The sequence below is a fragment of the Balearica regulorum genome, chromosome 3 (assembly GCF_011004875.1).
Source record: "Balearica regulorum gibbericeps isolate bBalReg1 chromosome 3, bBalReg1.pri, whole genome shotgun sequence".
Taxonomy (NCBI): Eukaryota; Metazoa; Chordata; class Aves; order Gruiformes; family Gruidae; genus Balearica; species Balearica regulorum.
The window spans coordinates 14,897,237-14,922,877 of record NC_046186.1 but is presented as its reverse complement, the minus strand read 5'-3'; the positions used below and the strand labels follow the sequence as shown (position 1 = coordinate 14,922,877).

Here is a 25,641-nt window from a genome sequence, read left to right as displayed (position 1 = left end):
TCATCCCTGCTGAAGCATAGCGATGACATGATGAAGAAGCTTCCAGGAGGATGCTTGGGCACCTTCACCATGACATTTTAGGGATGCTGTAAGTTGTCTTTTTAATTAGTCACTAAATGATAGAAACAAATTCAGCCCTAAAGCAAATGTTGAATTCAATGCTAGAAGACCTGGAAATTAATTTGGCCCAAAGTATTCTGACAAATCTTTTTTCTATTATCAAGGTTTTGCTCTGTTCTTTAGGTGATGTCTGTTATGATGCAATTGGTGATCAGGCAAAAATGTGACAAGTGTCTAGAGGCTGGGCAAGTCTGTTACAGTCAGAGGAAGAGTCACAGACCTACAAATGCCCATAGGAAGGTCTCTTAGGTTAGGCTTTGATGGCCTTGCCTAACACCTATGGGTCGGGGGAGCAGAGAACAATGACCTGCATTTCTGAGTCCAGGGTAAAGGACAGGGACCCGAAGAGAAACAAAAGTGGTTCAGACTCAGGCTGGGAGAATGAACCCTCTACAATGGCCTCAAGAGAAAGGCTGATGGCCAAAGCTGAATAAAAAAGTGACATACTGAAATGCCTCAGCACTGACTTGGTTATGTGATGCAGCCATGAGAGAAATATCTAAAGAAATGATGTTGTATGGCAGTGCTGTTATGGTACTGATTATCTAGGAATGTAAAAAAGGCAAGATCTCCCCAGAGAGCTGATATTATTTGCTAAGCCAGCTACTGTGGTGGGAAAAGAAAGACATATTTTCAGCTGGAACAATCCCCATTCCCTTATGACAAGCAGATGCTGCCTGCCAAGGAGCTGTGGGGCAGGGAGCTGGCCAGGGGCAAGAGAGGGGTGTGGGGAGCTAAGGGCACCCTCACCTCAAGCGCAGGCCCCTAACCCCACAAAGAGAGCAGAGCAGGCCCAGGTTGGTGGACCAGGGTTAGTCACAGCCCTGCAAGGGCAGACCCCCCTGCTGTGGCACACGGGTCCAACGCCCAGCAGGGAAGTCATGGTAGAAAGCAGAAGGGCATAGCCAAGTGCAGTGGTGAGGGCCAGAGCCAAAATGCAGCCATGCAGTCAAGGGAATGGCCCTGGCTGCCAAACCCTGGTGGTGCTGGGGTTGGCATCACAGTCCAGGCCTGACATGCTCACACAAGTGATCTCGATTGAAGGATCAGCTGTTTATCAGTAGAAAATTACATCTTGAAAAAATAATCACTCAACCACCAATCTCTCAGTCTTAAGAGAGAGCTACAAAGTCTTGGGAAGGTGATCCTGGGATCTCAAACAGATCACTCCCGTGAATGCCAAATCATAGGCTTGATGAATTTGTGATTTTCAGGCATATCATAATCTTTTTCTCACACTTTCTCATTCTACCTGTTAATGCTCTTATGCTCTGCATCCTGTCCTGTGGTGTATGCTAAAAAGTCATGCTCCTTTTGTCATAGAAAATAACCACCTCATCTCTCCCTTTATTTCAATCCTTCCCACTTCAAGTGTGCAATCTACTTTTTTTCTCTCAATAATCTAACTGATAAACTTCATAAAAATATCATATAGGTCTGGCATTTAGGTCTGAATTTCATTGCTTTTCTTTCAGACTGAAAAATGCTTGCTATACAAGAAAACTCATTTATTTTTGTCACTTGATAAAGTATTTATTTCTTTTACGCACAATCCTGTGTTGCTAATGGCTATGGAAAGACTTAGTTAGGTTTACATTAACATTTGAACCACACTGTCTTTTAATAACTGCATATCAGCAGGGATAGTGTAGATCCTTGAAAGATGCTACTGGGAAGAAGAAAGGGAGGCAGCATCCAAGCTGGCTGCCAGATTGCATGAGCTCCATTTTAGAAAGAGTCCTTTTTTTTGGTGACTTGTCTTACAATAAGTCTATGTGCTAAGGCATTTCTGGATACTGTTCCTAACTGTGTTTGAATCATCTTTGGTGGAGCTTTTATCCAAAAGTTGTTCTGCATAGATTACGTTACTGTCTTCTCCTGCAGTCTAGAGTATAGTCATGAATTCATTAACTGCTTCTGAAAGATAGGTAAAATTAAGAGTTATCCTAGTTAAACTTAGCAAGATTTTTCATAGATGAAAAGGCCATGAAGTTGAATGCACAGGTTTGGGCATATTTTCAGTGCTTCCATGAGAAAACAACTACTGTGCAATTAACATCACTGCCATCAGCAGCAAATCCATCTTACTAGGAGCATCAACAGGTTTTGTGCTGCATTTCTGACTGTTAATGTTGCTCACACAGTAAAACACATGTCATCTAAAGGGAATGCGTCAAATAATAGAAAAAATATATAAGGAATAATCTGGTACTTACCATGTTTGAATTTATTGAGTGAGCAAGAAAGTCTATATTTGTTAGTTTTCTTCTTTTTTTCTACTTAATTTCTCTTCTCACACAGTGTTGGTTCAAGTGAGTATTCATGTATGTATACACTTAGGTAAGAAGTAAAATAAGAAAAAAAAGATAGACAGTAAGTGGTCATAAATGCATTTACTTTTGAACTCAAATTGAGTGAGACTCCTCACTGCAAATTCTATTTTGATGCTCAATGAGTTTGTGATTCAAGGTAGAGTGCTGATAACACAGAAAGCTATTGTGTTGAGACTCAAAAAGAAGAGAGTGCTCAGGGCCTGTTATTTAAAACAATAATAAGATTTATAATCTAATGAACTCCTAGATAGTTTGATCAAGGCATTGCTCAAAAGCAAAAGCAAAATGAAATGAAAGGAAGTGTGAAAGAACAACAATGGAAAGGAAGTGAGTGAAAGCAAAGAAAATACCCTCTGGGTTTTTGAACGCTGTAGTGGCTGAACGGAGGAATCTGGCTGAACATACTCTGTTCTGCAGTGAGAATGCATAATGCGGTAAAACTAGGGCTCAGGCAATCCTCTGTGTTGAGATGCGATGCCTTAGGCAAGCTCCAAGCAATGATTCTGCCCTCATATAATTATTCAGGTAAAGAAGAAAGTTCTAAGTAAGGCATGAGCAGTCAGAAATATGATTAGCAAAGGAAATAAATCGGTATGCAGTAATTTCCAGGAGTGCAAAAGGGTGCAACAAAGACAATTTACAAAAGGGGGAGAATGAGAGAAAGACAATATTCTCTTTCTTTTCAAGTCAGTAATTAAGCAATACTGGGAAAAAGCAGTTAATTAAAAGAAAACATTAAGATTTCCTGTTTGTCTTAATGCAGATAATCAGTAACCTTTTCAGCAGTAAGTACTAGAATGAAGAAAACGGACTACACAGAAGAATGGATATCCAAGAACTATATGTTATTCACATAATTTACTCTTAGCCAATAAATAAATTTTAAACTCATTCTTTACCTTGCATCCAGTGTATAAATGTTTGCCTTTAATGCAGGGCTTGCACTGTAGCCTGTGCACTGGTGTATTTTTTATAAACCACCTATTCCTATTTGTGTTAGACAGTACACAATACAGAGAACCCACAGTTTCTGCCCCAGAGAACAAGGAACTGGAATTCAGAGAATAGTTAGTAGAATGTCTACAGAATATCTACATTTGTTCAACATTGGACAACTTTGCAATTAGATATTTACTTGTTGAATTCTAACCCACTATTCATGTAACTATTAAAAAAAAGAATGCCTGATGCATTACTCTATTTTTACATTCTTTGATCCTGAATAACCTCAGTGAAGGTTAGAAGGCCAAGCTGTATGTTACTGGAGAAGTAACTTCTTGAGAATATTTGGTCATTTCCTTATACAGTAATTTAGCTCCAGTCTGTACACCCAGCTTTCAAAACAGTCTGCATGAAATCATCCAGTATACATATTCAAATACTCAGATTTAAAATGCTTAAATTTTCATTGCACGATTGTTCTTAAGTTTTATTCTGAACTTTGTTGGTTTATATATTGAGGTTCAGAAAAGAACCACCATGACACAGAATTGGAATTTGTAGAAGGAACTAGAAAAGCTCACTTTATAGGTCTACAGTTGTTTTAATTGCAAGTAATAGAACCAGTAAGGAAAGAGAATTTTCCAGCGATAGACTCTTAATTAACTTATTTTTTAAAAAAAATAATTTCAATGATGTAGAGTGATTTTCTACATAAATAAAGTTTATTAGGGTAAATCTTAAAAATTATCTCTGAAAGTATTTCTTAGCACTGATGATGAAAGCCTGCATTTCTAGAAACGGTGAGTACAACTTACATGACCAGTTCTGAATTTCATTGAAGTGAGCAATCTCAGGAAAGCCATATGACAACACAAAAAATACTTTTCTATGCAGTCAGGAGACTATTTGGAGACAGACAAATTAATGAGAAGTATCTTAAATACAATTTCAATTGTGCTTTTGCTTTCTGTTTATCAAGAATATAATATTTTGCCTCTTCAAGGATGGAGAAATAATTATCTTATTTTTTTGAAGGAAGAATTTTTTTTTTCCAAGTTACAGTGTCTTTTTAATATTAAAATACAAGATTATATGGTATGACTAATATATTTCTATGTGATTGAGCTGCATCTGATCAAGCATCAGGTACGTCAGCTTTTGGAAGGAGTATCAAATGATCTTGTTCTTAACGTACATTTCAGCCTCTAGCAACACAGGCTGCAAGATCAGTTCCACTCATGATGAAGAAGCAACGCGAAGTCGGAAAACTGCTGCTTCTTCATTGCATTCAGTTCATCAATTTGCTCTCTATTTTTTTTTTTATTTTCCTGAAATGAAAGCAGTGAAGTGGTCAGATAGTTAACAAGTTTCAGTGGTGAACAAGTTAGTTATATTTTATTCCTATCTCATTTTCTTGCTAAAGAAAAAACACGTATCTTCCCAAGATTGGCTGCATTCAGAAGGTTATTCTTTTGTTAATTCAGTGCCTTGGGGAGCTGGTCTTGGTAATAATGTCTCAACCTATTAATATGCAATTTATTAATTTATATGCGTTGCATTTTTTCTATCATACATAATACTGCTGAGATCTCTCTTTTTTTCCAGCCAAACTTAAGGCATTAAAAGTTGGTTATAAATGGGATCGGAAACCATTGATTTCTATTAAAAAGACCACTTTAGTCTTTGAATGTATTTTTAAACATAATTTTTAAGGAGAGTTTTAAAATTTGAAACATCATTACATAATTTCTTTTCTCTTATTGCCTAACTCTAAAACTGTTTTTGATTTACTACATTTGATGACATAATTCCTTAAGAAATGTAAATGAACTAAATCTCCATTGTGTGTAATTTTCCTAGTCATATTGCTTCTTACATTAGTATTCAGTTTTGATATTGAAATATCTTGACATTATCAAATGTAAGGCATATAACAATTATATTAACTTGTATAAGGCTTATTTTGAAAGAATATTTGGAAATGATTGCCAGAAAGTAACTTACCTGACTATGTAAGAAATAAGCAGATGTTTGTAATAGTGAGAGAAACTGAACAAAAGTAAATAACATCCCCCCGAAAACTGGTTTTAGGCCTTAAACTTACAATTTTTAGGAGTTTTGAGCATTTATAGAAGATAGGTATTCTCAATAAAAAGAAATAAAAAAACCAAAACATCAATCCACACCATTTTCAGGCATTTTTAAGCTTTAGAAAAGTGGGATACTTTTTCCTTGCAAAGGGAAGTGAGAGAAAGCAAACTGGTTTTAGAGTGTATTTTTATGACTGACTAAACACCTCTGGATTCCTTCTTACTCCTGAGCAGAACATCTTCACAGTTTTTAAGACATAACTCCTTCTTAAAATAGATATTTTGTAACATCTTGCTTGAGCTGTAGTGCACTCTTTAACAGAAGACATTTAATAGAAATGTAAAGCATTCTTGGTTTTGATAAAATAAATGTGTTGCATATTGTTTTTTGAGCTAATGTTCTTCAGATCTACAGTCTGACATTTATAAGGCGTACTACTTGCTTTGAAAATCACTGATTCAATATTTTATTCAAATCCAAGTTTACAAAAATTAACACTTAAGCACATCCTTCAAAACAAAATGTAGAGAGCAATGATATAAAATTTAAATGCAAAAATTTGCTGTTTCAGATTCTCTGTAAACCTTATACAGTTTGTAGTCAGCAAAACGTAGGTCTCTTAGAACACTCCTCAGTGTAAATACTTTGTGTGTTTATAACACCCCCCCCAAAAAAAAAAAAAAAAAGAAAAAGAGAAAAGGATATATTATCACTTTAAGCACAACAAAAATAATCCCCGGTATCACCTAGAGTTCATAAACAAGAGGTGCAGAAACAGAACGAGAAAAGACATTTTTCATGAGCATATTGATTCTGGTTTATACTTTGCTTTTTTCTTGTGCCAAAAAAAGTCTTCCATTTGACTTTGTTTTAAATGGATACCTCACTTCCTAGCCTGAGGGGATAAAGCCAGGAAAATATGATGCTCTGCAACCTCATTCTCCTTTGTGTCTTTGACTGTTGGAACTGACATTCCTCCACTGTCGTAAAGTAAAGGGACAGTATAAGATCAGGAGGGTCTTTCACCTTCTGGCAACTGAGGAAGAGTCTAGCTGCAGTAGGGTAACATTGTAAGAATATACATTCTGGTAAGTGATTGAACCACTGGTATCTGTGCCTTATTGCACAGTGGCTGTGACCTGTAAAGAATGTCATATGTTTCATTTTCTGTAAGAAGTCAAAATTGTTTTTTCCATGTGAAGACGAATGAGTTGCTCAGGTGGAAGAAGTGATTTGCAAACCATAAGGACAAGACAGATCCTATTTATAGCCTGAGACTCCAAAGACTTCTTGGGTAATCATTACAAACCATGCAGACACAGTAGAGGATTGGCTGCCAAGGTACAAGAGAGATAAAACTGCAGAAGAGGCTGAAGAAGAAAGCATGTTTTTATAGGGATTAGATTAGATTAGATTAGATTACTGCAAGAGCTGTCATATATTATAAAATCAGTCCTGTGGCAAAAACAGTATTCTGTGATCCGCAGCTTCCAACTTCTAGCTCATTAGCTATATGCATGAACATGCCTGTCTTCTTTAGTCTCTATATGAGGTAGACTCCCACAAAGTTTGTTCATTTTAACTAGTACAGCTGTTACACTAGTACACTTGTGCCAATCACATTCCTCTGTTTTCTCTCCACTGGTTTCCTGACTGCTCAGCTCCTCTTGCTTCCCTATTGTTTACTTGTAGTGTTTGTTTACAATATGATCATGTCTAAATCCACTGATCACTGCTACCAAAAGGTCACTATTTTATTTTATTTTACTTTATTTTATTTTATTTTATTTTATTTATTATTTTATTATTTTATTTTCCTATGGTTTTCAACCACCTTTACTTTATAGCTATAGCAGTTTTGTTAAACATTGTTTAAATCACCCATTCATGGCACATTACATTGTACTGGAGCCTGTCAAATGTTGGAGTCCATCACAATAAATCTTATGTCATATAACACTGAACTGTGTCATCTAGGGACTAGAGTGTAATGTGAATGTCAAATTGTCATCTATGGTTACACTTCCTAAGGGAAGTAGTGGAAGCCCCGTTGTTAGAATAATTTAAAATGAGACTGGGCAAACCACTAAAAAATGATACCGTGGGGAACAATCTCACTTTGGCAGGAAGGAAGAAATAATAGGGTTTTTCTTGTCTTAAACTTTTGTTAACCTATGAGACATGCCATGGTAGGTTTTGTTTTGTTTGTAGGTTACACATTAATAGACCTGTATTGTCCAGTAATTTTTGTTTCTTATGTAGTCATGCAGAGACATGACTACTAATTTACACACTTTATAGTTCCAAACAGATCATCTTTTGTTGTTCTAAAAGGGATTATTATAAAATGGTAAAATTGAGTTATTAAAGTTATTTTATTTCTCCTATTGTTCTCTTGTTTTCTTAGATATCAAGGCTTAAGTATAAAATTAAGCTAATAAAACTTGAAAAGAGGAACACAGGAAAATATCAGGTATTTTAAAACCTATGCAGAAATCTTTTCTTCTGGACTAATCTTTTACTGTGGTACTGGGTATTGGCTGGGATTTGTGCTGAAAACAGTGCTGATAACACAGGGATGTTTTTGTTACCGCTGAGCAGTGCTCACACAGAGCCAAGGCCTTTTCTGCTCCTCACAGCACCCCACCAGCGAGTAGGCTGGGGGTGCACAAGGAGTTGGGAGGGGACACAGCTGGGACAGCTGACCCCAACTGACCAAAGGGATATTCCATACCATATGATGTCATGATCAGCATATAAAGCTGGGGGAAGAAAAAGGAAGAGGGGGACATTCGAAGTGATGGCATTTGTCTTCCCAAGTAACTGTTGGGCATGATGGAGCCCTGCTTTCCTGGAGAAGGCTGAACACCTGCCTGCTGATGGGCAGTGGTGAATGAATTCCTTGTCTTGCTTTGCTTGCACACATGGATTTTGCTTTACTTATTAAACTGTCTTTATCTCAGCCCATGAGTTTTCTCTTTTACCCTTCTGATTCTCTCCCCCATCCCACCAGGGGGAGTGAGCGAGTGGCTGTGCACGGCTGAGCTGCTGACTAGGGCAAAACTACAATAATTAAAATTCAAATAAAATACAGACATGATAATGCAAATGCTGGAAAAAATGATACAAAACCCAATGTGTACTATTCTGTCATTATTGAATACAGCTGCTAAACACAAGGACAAAAATGTAAACATAAAAGTCTAGAAAATAAATTAGTCAATTTTAAAAGTATGTACATATATATAATATATATGATGCATATATGTATAATACATAAATATATAATATCTATACATAAGACATAATTAACTTCTCATATATAATACATACAATATGAATGTCTAGATTTAGCTAATTAAAAGTATATAGTATGTGTATAAAATGCAATAATGTTTCCAGGCAGTGTGAAATTGCCTTATTTTACTTCAAGATCATTCTCATAACATGGTAAGTGCAAAGAGTCTCAGGGCAGGTAACCAACTACTTCAAAGGTATGTTAAAGATCACTGGTTCAAGCACAGTCTTGATTTCTGAGGTTGCAAGCACTCACTCACTGGTCTTGTTCATTCAACATGCTTGTAGATTATTATAGAGTTGTGTCTTGGAGGAGACAAACTGGGTTGTTGCCCAGAACAGTAGACTGCCAGAAACTGAGAGGATATCCCAGGTAAGAGACCATGCTGTTGGTCTCCTATTTCTGTTTAGTAATTGAATGCAAAAAGTTTAGTTGTCCTTTCTACTGATGCCTCTAAAGTTTGGGGTGGACAAAATGGTAAGTAATTTTATGGGAAGTATTCTCCCATCACCAGCAGTGGCAGTCACTTCTATCTGTAGCATCAAATGGCAAAATAAAGCCCATTTCTCTAAACACTCATTTCACCCTTGAGGTACTACAGGTCATCTTTTTCTACACTGAAGAGCCTTGAAATGGCTCTATATCATATTGCTGGAAACAATATAATTATTTTTCCAATTTTACATATTTGGGGTTTTTGATTTTCACAGATAATTTTCATACAGTAATTGTGACAAACCAATACAAAATGTGAATAGAAATTCTAAGTGGTACACATCTCACCTGCCTTTAGAATCTGCAATGCAAGTGTTTCCCCTGAGTTGCTCACCTCAAATATGTTTTGGAGACACTGGAGAGAAATAGATGTTTAAAGAGAAGGATTTATCTGATCTATCCAGACATCTATATTGGGATGAAATGATCTGCATGTTCAGAGTGTCTTTGCCTACTGAGTATAGAAGGACCAGGAGTGAATAGCTTGGAATCTAAACTGCACTTGGTCTGCTGAACCCTCTCTTTGATTTTGACTGAAAGGTGTTTTATATCAATATCATTATGCTTAATTACTTACTGCAACAAGATACTTTGATAAGACTCCACAAGCTCCCTGGGTAACTTATTCCAGTGCTCTATCACTCTCACAGCAATGAAGCATTTCCTGATGTTCAGATAGAATCTCCCATGTTTCAGTTTGTGCCCATGGCCTCTGGTCCTGTCACTGGGCATCACTGAAAAGGTCCTGGTTCCCTCTTTGTTCCATCTTCCCTTCAAGTATTTATATACACCAATAAGATTCCCCTCACGCCTTCTCTTCTCCAGGCTAAACAGTCCCATCTCTCTGAGCCTTTCCTCATATTTATCCATTTATCATCCTTGCAGCCCTTTATTGGCCTCGCTCCAGTATGTCCATTTATCTCTTGTACTGAGGAGGCCAGAACTGGACACAGTTCTCCAGTTGTGGCTTCACCAGTGCTGAGTAAAGGGGAAGGATCACCTCCTTTGACCTGTTGGCAACGCTAGTTGCTAGTGGCAAACTCTTCATAGTCTTGAGACTGAAGTAGATCCATCAGTCTTAGTAGAGAGTGGCTATGGCCCTGATACCTGCGTAAAATAACAAAGTCCCTGTTATGATACAAGGGGGAAGAAAACAACCCAAAACTAGTAGTAAAGATGGTTGCTCAGACAACCCTACCAACAGGATGGAGGATTGGAGGAAAGACTAGCATTGCTCCTGTTGATTTCTCCTTTATCTCATCAATTTGGTCATTTTGTTTCAGCAGGGCCTAGCATGTCAGACCAGAAGTGCTTGAGAAGGAGGGTAAAACTGGGGCAAAATACTTGGTCCATGGAGTCCCTTTAGCTTGATTTGTTTGGGCACTCCACTTATCTTACAGAAACGGAGCTGGAAGAGTTATTGTGCTACTGTTGGAAATTTTGAATAATGCCAACAGAATAATTTTTTTTCCTTTCATTCCCAGCGCATAGAAATTTAGCTGTCCTTAAGCAACTGAGAACTCCTGCTCCAGTCATCTTGGATAGCTGTGATATAAAATTCAACACTGGGATGTCAGGAACTGGAATAGAATGAAGGAAACAATGTGGCTGCATCTATCCTACTCAAGACCTCAAGCCAGGTAGTACAATATAGTATGCTTTCATACAGCTAAGATCTTCTATCCCACAAAAAGAATAGCTTCATCCAAACTGTTGAAGAGAATGGTTTGGAGATAGCACATGCTACCTCCCAAAATGTATGCTGATTGTGGTAGGGATGCAAATTTGGCATGCTCCCAAACTGTCATAGTTAAATAATATGAACAATGTCAGACTGTATGGTGGTGTTGAAACCTTGCTTCAAAACAGAACCTGAGAAGACAAGAGAATAAAACCCACCAGGGTTTGGGGAAAAATGTTTTGGAAACTACAGAAAACAGAAAACCCAGGACTCAGACATGTTCCTTCTTCCAGTTCATGTACTGTCACAGCTCAAACAGAAATACTGTGCTATACAACCAGCTTTACAAAAAGACAGGTAAGTCCTTTGTTGCATATCAATTTTGAACGAGATGCCAGATTTCCTCCCACTGCTCCTCAGCTGCAGAAAGTGGGCTGTGTAGTATTTGGCAGTCATTAGTCATGGCCAGCGACTTGTGTTAACTTAGTGTAATTTGGCTGCTTTGATAAAGTGCTGACAGAAACTGAGTCATGTGTAGAGAGATGGCTAAATTTTATTTGAAATGAATTGTAGGGTTGACTGAGTAAATATTAATGTTTGACATAGATAGGAACAAAGATTGGTGCAGGGAAATTGTATGAATTCCATAGCTATATACAAATAGATTACATGCTAAAACTAGAAATAGGTGCTGATTTTGCAGGTAGGATTAATTAGAGCTTCCAAAGGGTGTCTTCCTCTTTGTTTCCATTGCAGTGAGTGCATGAAAAACTCATGAAGAAAATTTTCTCTTCTCCTGCTGTGCTATTGTCAGGAAGATGCTAAGTGAACAGACAGTTTTGTTAACTTTAAAGAACTGTGAAGCAAGGAATCATGCTGCAGACACAGGAATAAGTGCAGGATAAAGGAAAGTGTTGAAAGTCTATTGACCTTTGCAATTGCCAGAAACAATATTTTGGGGACAGTCGCAATGAGTAAACCCATACCTCATATTGATTCAACCAAGGCTCAAAGATGGAATTCACACTCTAGTCCCAGGGGTACAAAACTTACAATCTCCTAATATGAACACAGCTATGTTACATGAGGAAAATAATAGTTCTTTAACTCCATCTTTTCCTGTACAGTGTGTCAGAGCATAAAATGCAAACTTTTCTTTCATCCTTTCCATTCACAATGAGATGATTTTTCCACAATTTGTCAAAAGGTTTATCCTGTGTCATCATCTATGACTAAAGGACATTATCCTGCTGCTGCCTACTTAATCAAAGAGAAATATTTCTCCTCCTGTCAGTAACTAGTTCAGAACCTAATGAAAAGATTAATATGTCTGATTATAATTTCCTGTTACATAATGTTTTCTTCAGATAAGTGACTGAGTCCTCAGAAGCATGATGTGGTTAGATTAAGACAAGATTTCATTCGGAAGTGTGGAAAAGTTTAGAATGATTTGGAATTATCCAGTTAGCCTCTACCGATGAAGGTTGATTATGATTGCTATTTAGGTACATACATGGCATGCTTAATTACTGAGTGTGTCTATATGAGAATATTTCAGGATTGTAGCCAAGGTTGTCATTCAGAGAAAAATAAAGAAATAAAGAAAAATCCACCAAAACCATAGTATCAGTTGAAAAATACCCAATATATTATATTCTTCAGTTTGAATTAAAATGAAAGAGCTGATAGGGAACAAATTCACAAAAGCATAGCCTGCCTAGAGATTCTGTGGCAATTGATTAAGCTCTGTAGGGAGTGAAATACATTACTGACCCATAAAACAGAACTTCTGTTGAGAGTGAGTAAGCAAGTTCCATACTGAAAAAAAATATTCAAGGCCAACGAGCTTTTTAACTTAGCAGCTAAAAAGCTACAGAGTTAAAATTATTTCAGCTATTGCCACTCCTTTTGCAGATTTAGCGTGTACATTTCTACAGGGGGAAGAAAAACCCCTGCCATAAACAGTGAATTGGCATATAATTATGCAGAGGCAAGAATTGGCCAGCTCCATGTTAGCTGACAATAGCATTCTATACACACAAGGCTACACTTGTATTTTGTTATGAAGTCCAAAATTAAAAAGAAAAATTAATAAAAATTAAATGTGCATAATGGTTGTTTATTATCAGAAAAGCAAATCCTGGTATTCACTTTTGACAACTAATTGCTTGATACTTAAGCCAGTGCTATTGAACTTAATGGAATTTCACTGGAACTTAATGGAGTGTTATCATTTGCTAACATTCATATCAAATGCCTCTGCTCTCACCAAAAGCCTCCCTTCTCATCAAAGTTTATCTGGCTCATTTATTTTCTTGATGTCAAGACCCAAATTTGTCAAGTCACTATAAACAAAGCAATTTATCTAAAGTTATTTGTAACTCCTGCTAAATGTGCTGTTCTTCATAACTTATTAGTTATGAAAGACGTATCATGCCAAATTTTCACAGAATGCAGTAATTAGAACATAAAATTTGTCAAAGATCCTATGCAAATTCTGTTTAAAAGCAAGTAATTTAACTTTCTTGAATAGGTTTTTTTTTAATGATTATTTTCCCTAGAGAAATAACCAAACCTAGTTTCATGTGTCTATTCACATTCTCACAGTTCATTAAATCTTCTTTACATTGGCTTTTTGTAGGAAAAAAAAGATGTACCTTTAGATGTGAAAGAATGCATAATGACATTCCAGATATAGGCAAGAATTTAAGCATACGGCTTACTTGCAGTACAGGACTCATCCTATTAATTTCAACCTCTCTGAGAAGACTCCTACAAAATGCTAATGTAGTGTCAATTGTAAAGATGTGGTTGTCTTTGTTCCTTATCTTTAGAAATCATCTAAATTATTTCACCTAAGATACATCTACCTACTGTCAACTTTTAACTCTTAGTACTCATTATTATTAGTAGTGAGTACAATCATGCTTTCCATTCTTTATGTCAGTGAATTGTAAGAGTTTGTATTATTAGCAATTATCATTATGTCCAGTCTTACATGGGAACTGGGGCATCACAAATTCGAAACAGTTTTTAACAGCTACCTACAGACAAATGGGAAAGTGATTGAATACAATCTGTGTATAGAGTCCCAGTTCAATAGCCTGTCCTGTCTCTGAGATCACACTGCCTAGCAGACCTTCCAAGTAATATTCCTAGAAATTCATCACGTCTGCTCTTTCAGCCTGAAAGATGTCAGATTGTTCCCATGCATTCCACTTAGAGAATGATAGGCCAGGGAGATTAAACGATTCTCACAAGCGAAAGCTCACTCTCCAAAGTAAAGGTTAGGAATACATGTGTGGTGGTTTAACCCTGGTAGGCAGCTTAGCCCCACACAGCCACTCACTCGCTCACTCCCATAGGGATGGGGAAGAGAAACAGAAGAGTAAAAGTGAGAACACTGGTGGGTTGAGATAAAGACAGTTTAATAGGTAAAGAAAAAGCCATGCATGCAAGGAAAGCAAAATAAGGAATTCATTCACCAGTTCCCATGGGCAGGCAGGTGTTCAGCCTTCTCCAGGAAAGCAGGGCTCCATCATGCCCAACAGTTACTTGGGAAGACAAATGCCATCACTTCGAATGTCCCCCCCCTTCCTCCTTCTTCCTCCAGTTTTACATGCTGAGCATGACATCATATGGTATGGAATATCCCTTTGGTCAGTTGGGGTCAGCTGTCCCAGCTGTGTCCCCTCCCAACTCCTTGTGCACCCCCAGCCTACTCGCTGGTGGGGTGGTGTGAGGAGCAGAAAAGGCCTTGGCTCTGTGTAAGCACTGCTCAGCAGTAACGAAAACATCCCTGTGTTATCAGCACTGTGTACCAGTACACTATGTAACATGACAGAGAGTAAAGCCATCTGCAACCAAACGGGTCACAGTAACAGTGTTAAAGGCCAGTCAGAAGAAAATGTTTACTGAAATGTTTTAACAATTTCCACATTGGATACCTAAAAGTCTTTTCATTGGATTCAGTGCATTATAAGAAATTTTAGTAAGTTCTGAGAAAAAAAAAAGGGGGAGGGGGATAACCATTTAAAATTCTGTTGATAGATTAATATGTATATTTTGCTGTCAAGTCAGACCAACAGCCTGAAATACAGATACGAACTCTCTCCCCCTCAAAAAAACTGGAGTGATCACAAAAACCCCAAAATGTAGTTTGGTGGCAACAGGATGTAAAAGATAAATCCCTTACACTTAAATAGGTGTTAAACCCATTATTACTGTTTTTGAAACAAAGTGGGAAGGTGTGAGAAACTACTCTATTTTCCCATCTTTCAGGTAAGTTTCATGTTCAGCTTTCTCAGAGATTAAAAGATTAAAATTCATTTAATGTCTGTACAGTTCCTTTATACTGTTAAGTGCCACCATTGTTCCTTCAGTTTTCACTATATTTCTCATGACTTGTTAGGCATAGTGCTCTGCTGAAAAGCAGAAGGTATGAAGAACCATCAGGGAGAAGAATACAATCCACAGAAGGGTCTGTGCATGGTGAGATTTCACTGGATACCCTTTGAAATAGGTAAATAAGTTGTTTTGTTTTGTTTTGTGTTTTGTTTTGTTTTGTTTTGTTTTGTTTTGTTTTAATAATTAGGAATGTTGTATTTATTTTCTGCATTAAATTATGTTTTGTTGCCTAATATATTTGAAGCTGGTCAGGTACTATTGTATTTTTATTTGCTTTGTACTCCCTTTTTTAGTGCTTTTACAGATACCATTGCACATATAGCTGCCTGAGGAATCACCTTAGTTTATGTCCTATTATTCCCTACTCCCAAGTATCTAGTTCTTATTGCAGCATGTGTACGAATGTGACATTCGTACAAAATCATAAAGGCCTAAATTCTTATTTGTTATCAAATAAAACAGCTTCTTTGTTTGTTATGTGTGGGTTTTTTTCTTTTTTAAAGATTTTTCTTCCCCCCCCGTAATGACAGATTGGTAGAACTGTGTAATTTAGAAGGGTGGAACATCTATCAAAGTGGGACTGAGCATTGTTTTTATTATGTCTATTAGAGTGTAAAGTCAATGTCATTCTGTATCAAAGGAATGATTTTTCATATGCAGAAGAGAGATTAATACAGTTTCAGTATACATCTAAAAGTACAGCCAGCCCTCATTTATTTTCAGGAAGGTGTTGCCTGAATTTTGGAGAGACAGACAAAAGATCCTAAGACAATACAATGACTTCTATATACTATATGTATAACAAACAACTGTGTCCACCAGTGTTGTAGTCAATATAATGACAAAACCTTAATTCTGCAGATTTATCATGCTGAGTCTTTTCCCTTTTTTTGTAGAAATGGTTATTTCATAATCTTTAGCGCATTTTAAATTTCACTATCCTTGTGAGGTAGAAAATTACTAATACCATTATTTTACTTGCGGGACTAGGTTTTAGGAAGTCAAGTATCTAAATGTATTTAGATAGCTGCAGATGCAAAGAAAGGCACACTGAGATTTTTCAGAAGCACTTTAATTCAGTATGTTTAACCTTAGTAATAAAAAAGTAAGTCTGAGTGGCATTCATCTGATTAATTTTAATACTAAAATATAGATGTCTAATTCTGAACTAGTGACTTCTTATACAGTCAAAACAGAAAAATAGGCATCTGCAGATGGTAATTGATTTGAGCTACTTTTGATTTTTATTTTTGAGAAATTGTCTTTTGGTGATACTTATTCTTCTTCACAAATAATGAAAGTAGCCCACAGGACTAGATCAGATTTAGTGAAGGTGGACACCTAAGTATTGGTCTAGATGTTCTTCTAAATAATAATTTCTCTCAATTTTCAGTCAATGAGAGAGACAAGATTCCACAGATGACAATTAATCCTAAATAACTGGTTTAGAAGGAGCCTGTGTTGCTCTTTGGTCTCTATATAGTGAGGCTGGATAATTAGCTTAAATGCTAATTTTTTAACTGCTAAAATTAGGGTATATTAATTCTATCTAAAGGTACTTATCTATAAAGGGTTGCAGTTTAATTATAATGATATGGAAACAGCAGAGCTCACACTTCTGCACTGGCAAAAGTTCTGTAGTAAGATGTGTTTCTTTGAAATTCTTTTCTACTACTAATCAAGGACAAAATATCACATGGGCTTCACCCTTTCTACCTGACAAGGTTCCACTACAGCTTGCTGAAAAACTGCTAGAGAAAACCAGGATTTTCCAACTGATGTGCTTGAAATGAGGCTCTTAAGTTCATAATGAAGTCTTTAAATAAATAGTTCAATTAAAAAAAAAAAGAAATAAAAAAGAATCCATCTCTCAGGGATGTCAATGATAGTCTCTGGTCTTTCTTTGAAGATAGAGCTACTTGGCTTGCTCATAAATAATGTATGGCCTCTGCAGTGAAAACTAAAAAAGTTACTGGTTGCTTCAGGAACAGAGTCAGTGTGATTTAGTGTATTAGATCATTTTTTCAGCCTTGAAATTTGAAATGTTTCTCCTTATTTGTAGGTAAAAACACTGAACATGTGCATCTCATTTGGCTTTTAGAACAGTGCCTCTAAGGAATATTACCTCTTCTGAGGTGGCAGAATTTAGAATTTTACATGTGACTCTTGAGGATGTGGTTGTGCTGGAATCCACCTTTGCACAAAAACATGCACAAGCTTTAAGAATAGACGTTAACTAGACTTTCAGTACGGCACCTTTTTTATCTTCAGATCTTTTCAAAGGCTTCAATTAAAAGACTTGCATTCAGAGACCCTACAGGACATATTTGAACTAATTGTTGAATTTGTTTCCTGCTTTTTCTCCTGTCAAATACTTTTTGCTTTCTAGTTGTAAATAAGTTCTTTAAAACAAAGACAACAGTATTTTTTTTTTCTATTTATACTATACATCACTTTTTTTTTCTTCTCTGAACTTGTCTAATCCCTTTTTGTCCAATATCTACTTTGTCCCTCGTCTAATCTCTTTCTTCGTTCTAAACCTGTCAGTGTTATTTTCATGTGAAATCGCCTAGTTTTTATATCATGAGAAGTGAATAATCATATCTATTCACCTTCTCTGTGCCACACATAATTTTAAAATCTTTCATTGAATCTCAGTTTTGTCTTTTCAAGGTTATAGAAGAGTCCCAGTGTATTTGCTCATTCATCATACCAAAGCTATTCCATTACTCTGATCATTCTTGTTGCCCTTTTCTGTCTTTCTGATTCTACTGTACTTTTTAGGTAGAAGGTCCAGGTAGATTCTAAAAATATGCAAGAGACAGGCAGGCAATAGATTCATACAAAAATATGTTTTCTTTTTCCTTCCTAGTCAATAATGGCATTTAATTTCTTTTTTTGATGACTGTGTAATACTAACACAATGTTTTGATACATTTTAAGCAAAAAAATCACTATTTGCTCACAAATTCAGCACTAGAAATGTACTTTTGATTTTTGTTTTGGTGTTGTTTTTTTCCCCTGAAGTTTCTAGTTTGTTTCTTTTGGACCTCAAACTCTCCATTTACTGAATTTCTGCAAAGCCAGACTAAATTGTTGATTTAATTGTTAATTAAAAATCCAGCAAAATTTCATATTATTTTTGTTGAGAAAGTAGCATGGTAGTATATGTATGTTTGCTTGTTTATCCACAATTTCTGAGAAAAACCACAAAGTGATAGAATACTGGCAGCAATACAAGAAAAAATATTTAAAATTTCTTATGTCATTTATAACACACTATGGTCACATAAAGTAGGAGAAGAAGTATTTAAAAAAAAACCCTCAAAGGCTAAAGAGAATAATTAAATGTTAAGCAGTCTTTTCAAATGATACAGCTCACTTTCTTCCTGTTATAAGGGTTATATGCTGTAAACACTTTTGAAGGAAATCAATTCTGTCTGTCCCTAAACATGATAAGCTTACAGTTTACAAAGCTCACTAGTAATACACAGAACACAGGAAAGTGTTAACCTTGGACCTAAAATTCTATTCAGGTAGAATCATACGAAGCAGAAGTAGAAAAAATGGGCTATGTCAAATATTTTAATTAAAATGTATTGGGGACCCTATCTCTCTTCAACATAAACACATTCGACAACTTTGATTAAGGATTTTCTGTGTGAAAATGCCAGCTTTCAGTTTCCTTTATGCTTCGTGTGCCTTGTTTGGAGGTCAGACAAGAGAATTTGCACTTGAGTGCTGCACTGGCAGCTGGAAGGATGTGACAAAGTGCAGTGACATTTACAAATCCTCTGATTGCCAGGGATGATTAGATGCCCTGGTTAGTCAGAGGAGTGTTTATTGTTTCTTTGTAGCAACTGTAAAAGAGTCACTCATCAGATTATATGTGCTCAGTAGAAAAGAGTACAATAAAGGTGAAATACCTAGTCTAGAAATATTACAAATGACATCTAGGGTACTAACTTGCTTGGCCTGCTTTTTCAATGCAATGAAACCATAAGAAGAGTTTTAAATATCAAAGTGATGATGAAACTGCAAAGTATGCACCAATTTTCTAGAACTTTGATTTATCAAACACCACTCAGAGAGATGAAACCTCGCGGATGAATGAGAAAGATTTGTTTCAAATTTAGCTACTTGTATAGGATTTATCCCTCCGTAGCTTAGCCACTCTAAGTGAAGTGTCTAACCTGCACGAGTGATCTAGGCTTCCTCCACAGTGAATGGTTTACTCTCTGACGAGTCTGTGCCCATTGCTATACTCCAGGTCTACAAGATATCACACCATTTTTCCATGACCCTAGTGAGGCTACTGCTCTGCAGTTTCATATGGATTTCTGATTCTTCCTCTTTATCTCCTGTTCTGCTTTCTTTCACGTGCAGGCACCTGACATGTGCCTCCTGTCATGCTGCTTTCTCAGGAGAAGTCTGGGAGAATGCTCCATCTCACTGTATTCTACTGTCCTCCTTGCCTCTGTTCTGCACTTTGGGCTTTGAACTCCATCCCTTAATGCTTTCAGGTTAAAGTTGTCCTCAGTAGATTGGTAAGTCTATTGGTGAAGATGCTGCTACCCCATTTTTGTCAAATGGATCATCTTACCCCATAAATCCTGATTTCTCAAATAGGTCTTTCCAGTCATAAAAGTCCATACCGTGTCTGGCACATCAGCCACACACCACCATGGTGACCTGCACAGTGCATTTGCTCCTACCCGACCTTTCCCCTTCACTGGCAGGCCCAGGGAATACACAAGCTGGGCTTGCATGCCCTTCGTCTTGGCCCCTGGAACCCTGTGGTCACTCCTAGCACACTCAAGCTCTCTCTGGACAGTATTGTTTTAGCTCATATGGATGAGCAGCATGGGGTAATAGCTGGTGGGCTGGATGCCTCTTGATAGTCTCTCCAAACAGAGGCTGATCTCGGCCTCTGGCAGGCAAAGCTGGCAAGGCAGCTTTGCAGGTGAGTGCCTCAGCTGGATGAAGAAGGGAGGCTCTGATCACAACCACCTATTACCTTCTCCTGGTGGCACTGTTTCCAGCCTGCAAATCTGCACAGTTGACCTAGAAGCTTCCTGGGCAGAGTTTGTTTATCTTTCTAGTTACCATGGTCCTATACCTTGTCAGTGACACCCGCAAGTGGAGAAATAACCTTCCTGCTCCTGGAAGTCACAAGCTTCCAGCTTCAACTGTCATGGGAGTCTTCATAACGCCTTCCACTCACTCAAGCATATCCTGCGGCTGCCCCTCGTTCTGTGTAACATGAGCTTGCACAGCTCTCCTCCACCCCCAGAGTCTGCAAATAAGCTGCATATCCCCCAGTCAATCTCCTTGATGCTACACAGTCTGCTCATCGCTTCTCTTGGCCTAATTGCTCCACAATTTGTGTTCATGCTCCACGGATGATGCCACCAAGACCTCCAGCCTCAGGAACTCTGCCAAGACCAAGGTCTGTGACAGACCAGGACAGCCAATCCTACTGGCACTGGGGATCATCCTGCAATGTTGCCACCACCACCATGCTGTGTTCTGCAGCCCCCTAATGCCCTGAGAAGCAGCTCAAGGCCCCCTGGGTGCTCCCTTCCACATCAACTGCCAAACCCCCATTTACCCATTCTGGTTACTAGTTAAACATTGAATTATTAAACAGATGTTAGTTAAACAGCAAGCTGACACAAGCCTTCTCTGAATCATGGTCAAGCTTCCAGTTTATATCCTGAAAACATTTTGCTTACTTGGATGAAAGTTATTTTTAAAATTATTTGTGCCTTTGGAATAAACGCCATGCCTAGCTCTACTGTCATCTTGGAATTTTCTGCTTGTTTGTCTACAAGGAATACATTATCTTATGGCTGACCTGAGAGTTTTAAAGTGTATGATTTCAAACTGCAAAATATAGAAGGCATATTTCCCCTACCTCATCTCCTCAAATGTAAAATTAATGTATAATATATGATATATGAGAGCAGAAATAGTATTGGTATTAAAATGCATGAGTATATTACTTCAAATGTTAAAATAACAGACTTTCTTGTATGTGTTTCTCTCTCTAATGAAAGAATTACAAGTGTCAATCATATTCCTAAACACATAAATAGAACCTTGCACTAAAGACAGACAGAAAGGATGCAGCACAACTGTTTTATAGTTTTCCTTACAATTAGAAATGTTTTCTTTTTTCAGAAGATTATAAGACGCTTCTATGTTGTGGGACTGGGTGGTACCATCTGCCTCCTGCATGCAGTTGTTATTATTTTGCACTCATGGGCATTTTACAGCAGCAGCTCTGCAATTAGATGATGATTAGTGAGTTGTCCAGTTTCTAAAGAACTAGTTTTGTAGAAAGTAATGCACCAATTGCACCTCTGTCCAGATGTTTTGTGCAGATGGTATATTGTTTTCTAGGAGGTATAAATAAAAAGCCTCATTGTGAGGGCATGTGCATTCATGAATTGAAGAATGAGATTAGTCTCCTCTACTTTTCCATAACTAGTTCTGAAAATTATTTTGAACTTTTCTTTCTGAGATTACTTCAGTTTTTACAAAAACTATTAGAATGATGATGCTCAGAATTCTCAACAGCCTGAGACTATCTTTCTAAAATGTAATGTTATCCATGAATGATTTCCTTGACTATGATGAACAGGTCTGGTTTTCATGAACATTAGGTAATATTTAAATAAAGAATGAAAAAAAAAATAAGATAAAAATGAGTCATCCTTCCAAGAGTTGAGCTTCTGTGACTATTCTGTGTCATCTGTTTTTGTGTTGCTATTTGACCACAGATTAGGTCCTAGTAGATCTACTCTATGTATATTCATTCATTACTTAGAACATATATACTTTAACCAAGTATTGAAAGCTAATGTAATGTCATGACTATTCTGTTGACCTGTTCAGTACAGGATTATATTTCTTTTGAAATGCATCAGCAAAGGCCACACATCATATGAATGGCAGGTACATTGGAAAATGTACTGTTATCTCTATTCTTATTTATAGCTAGGAGACACAGTTAAATGAAGTCTTGCCCACAATGGAGAATTAAGATTCTGCAGTGTAACTAAATCCCAGTCCTTGTAACTGGAGGCCTTGTAGGTATTGCCACAATGTAGAAATTGGTGATGAGAGAAGGAAATTAAACATCTCTGAGAATCAGGATAACGGGTCTGATTAACTGAACATTTAGGACTAAAGCAAAGAATGACTTCAGACAGAAGACACTGAGGTACAAATAACTATGTTTAAGGTTCTAAAATGGAGAAGAAATATTTGTGTCTCTCTGTTATGTGCTAGTATCATGACAAATGCATTACATGACAAACGTGAAAAATTTTAAATCTATGTTACGTATTAAGGAAGAAAGAGCTGTGAAGGTCTAGGATTAGCTTAGCCAAAAATAGTAATTTTGATTGGTCTGCTGTGAATGGAAGACTAAATGCAAATCAAATGCAACTGTCTCAGGCTATGTCAGGTTAAATGCTCAAAAAGGAGTATACCACCTCAAAACACCCCTCTAACCTGACACATAACCTTTGAGCTACAAATGGTCTACAGTTCATCTCTTGCCTAAGTGCCCAGGACATGTTTCTGTGCATGTTCAAACCATAGAGATGTTGGGAGAAATTAGAAATTTAAAATTTTGTGTGCACCTCAACCCTATGGGCATTTGTGCCTGTCTTGAAAGGAGAAGCCAATGAGATAAACATTTTCAGAGCAACCTGCTGGACTGGTGTCAAAACGAAGCACAGCTGGAGCAATGCTAATGTCTTTATGAATATAAAGCCCTTAGTTGAATGGAAATGTGTATAAATCAGACAGATTTGCTTGAACTCTACCTTCATACCTCTGTAAGAACCCCTGTACTTGTGCTGCTGGTTCTGGGGGAGCATGGACACTTGATGTGCTCAAGAGGACCACAATCTGGCATCTGTTTTATCTTTGTTGGCTGCTTGAATCCAGTTTGAGTTTAGGCAATATGTAAATTATATACACATTTATGGCCAGTAGTATTAGGCACTTTCCTTGTATGATGTTGCTTGCATGACAAAACCACTGGCATCAATGGGATTGATCATCGGAGGTGCATACAGTACTGGGACCTCTCCATATGCAGGAAATTGCTCCCTCGAGCACTGTCTAGAGTACAGCACGCAGTTGAGTTTTCCTGTCTACAGGAGCAAAAGCTGTGTTGCCCCTGAACTGGCGCAGAGGATACCTCAAGCAAGTAATGAGGTAATGCTGGGTTACAGCAAATTAGCAAATTGTCAGCATCCTGAAATCTTTATTAATTTTCACTAGAAATTATGTATGATGCTGATGACTCTCCTCAGTCTGGGGTACATTTGGTTTTGGTTTTAGATATATTCTTATCAAAGTTTGCTTGAGTGCTTTTTTTTTTTTTTTTCCTTTTTTTTAAGGATCCTAGCTCTTCCTTTTTTTCAGTTCCTTTTTGTTATCTCTAAAACTGATTTTACCTGATCAGTACAAAGCTGTGCTCCTATAGTGACCACCGATTGATGACTAATTTGTGATATCATCCCACATCTGCTTTCTTTGTCATTACATTTTATTTTAGAGTCAAGAATGGTTCATAAGTAATAATGACTTGTTATCCCTATAAACTAAAGTTAAAATAAATTTAAGCAACAAGTAAAACAAATGAGAAGTAAAACAAATTAAAATTAATTCACCACTAGACAAGCCAGAAAAGTCCTGAGACTTGCACTATCAAGTCAATTAAAAATCCATGATCTTTCAGGATTTATTGCGAAATTATATTTAATGAACTATCAGGTGTTGGGATGCTATTACATTACTTTGTAATACTTATTTTTTACTTGCTATCTTAGATTCCTTACCTTGAGCTAAAGTCCACAATTAAATTGATGGCTGGATCGTTTTACTGAAATTATATAAAAGTCATTTTAAGTGTTATAAATGTCTTGGCCAGAAATAAAAGGTAAATCTACTATTTCTGCACTTTATTTTATTTTTTGTAAATGTTTTTCTTGTTCCCCTTGCTATATGATGTGAACAGCAGATGGGATTTCAGATGAATCAGACTGACTGATTGCCTATACAGAGAAAATTATCAAATTTGCTTTATATTCCTGTTGATATACAATGACTGCGTATGTTACTAACCACACAGAAATAAAAAAGTCATCAATTTACAATGCACCTTTATGTCAGAGTTGTTTACTAAGGGTTAAAAATTATTACATACTACAAATATGAAGAAAGGTGTAATAGGTGATTATAAAATCTAATCATTGTTTACCTACTGAACTGCTTTAAACTCTGTCTTTCTTAACAGAACAAAAACTTACGAAGAGAAGTGTTAATGGTACACTGATTTAGACATTACCAGTAAATACAAATTTAATTATAGCCATTTTTTCTGTACACCTTTACTTAATATTATTTTAGAAGTTACCTCTAACTTCCTCTTATAGTTGATTAATTTGAGTAATGATATGATTTTTAATTTGATCCCAGTTATCCATTGTTAAGCAAGTTGTGTAGCTCTTTATATGAGTTTGAAAATGTTACATCTGAACACAACATTATTTTATGCTCATCTCAATGGCTGTAAAAACTAAGTTATGGCACAGAACACCCTTTTTTTTTTTTTTTTTTTTTCCTTTGACATGTATTGCATGCTTTCTTCTTGATCTTCCTAGAAGTTCTTTTCTGTTTTTATAACACTCAACCTGTTATCAGTATTTTGAAAATAATAACTGTGACTTATCACCAGTCTAGCAGGATTTACCAATTAGTTTGTCCTTTTGCTCTTTACTATTAGGCAATAATACATGGTAACTAAAATAATACTTTTAAAGGTGACATGATTAGTCAAATACCAACATACTGTGTTAATTAAATAATTTTGTAAAATTATCAGTGACAGTATTATAGGCCATACCTTGGAAAAGGCATTAAATTATTTCACCTGTTTGTGTGCTATGTTTATACTCAATTGATCTGTATAGGAAATTTGATAGATTTATATCAGGGATTACTATTTCAATAAAAGAGGTTTGCTTTTAATCATGGAAAAGTGCATACTTCCAAAAGTCAGACAAGATAATCTTAATTTAGGAGACTGGTCATAATTAACAAAAAAAAAGGACTAAAATTTAAGTAGGACAGCATAATTCTTATGACATTAAAGGACAAATGTAATGCAACTCCTTTTTTGGAAAGACAGAAGAAGAAAAGAAAGTCCTACAGTGACTGAATTTAATTGAAACTCTGAAAACAATGTACAT

The 25,641-nt window shown here is 36.6% G+C and overlaps 2 long non-coding RNA genes across 3 annotated transcripts; one reads left to right on the top strand and one right to left on the bottom strand.

Annotated features, from left to right (window-relative positions):
- Positions 1-1,715: 1,715 nt before the first annotated feature.
- Positions 1,716-3,463, bottom strand: LOC142601246 (uncharacterized). Its single transcript, XR_012834847.1, has 3 exons — positions 3,353-3,463; positions 2,337-2,455; positions 1,716-2,037 (listed from the first exon to the last, which is right to left on the bottom strand). It is a non-coding gene; the product is annotated as an uncharacterized LOC142601246 (long non-coding RNA).
- Positions 3,464-4,534: 1,071 nt separating this feature from the next.
- LOC142601434 (uncharacterized) lies at positions 4,535-22,057 on the top strand. 2 transcript variants are annotated; one of them, XR_012834991.1, is made up of 4 exons: positions 4,535-4,778; positions 7,894-7,959; positions 15,372-15,482; positions 19,997-22,057. It is a non-coding gene; the product is annotated as an uncharacterized LOC142601434 (long non-coding RNA). The 2 variants fall into 2 exon arrangements; XR_012834992.1 differs by lacking the exons at positions 15,372-15,482; positions 19,997-22,057 and adding an exon at positions 10,764-11,071.
- The last annotated feature ends 3,584 nt before the right edge of the window (positions 22,058-25,641 follow it).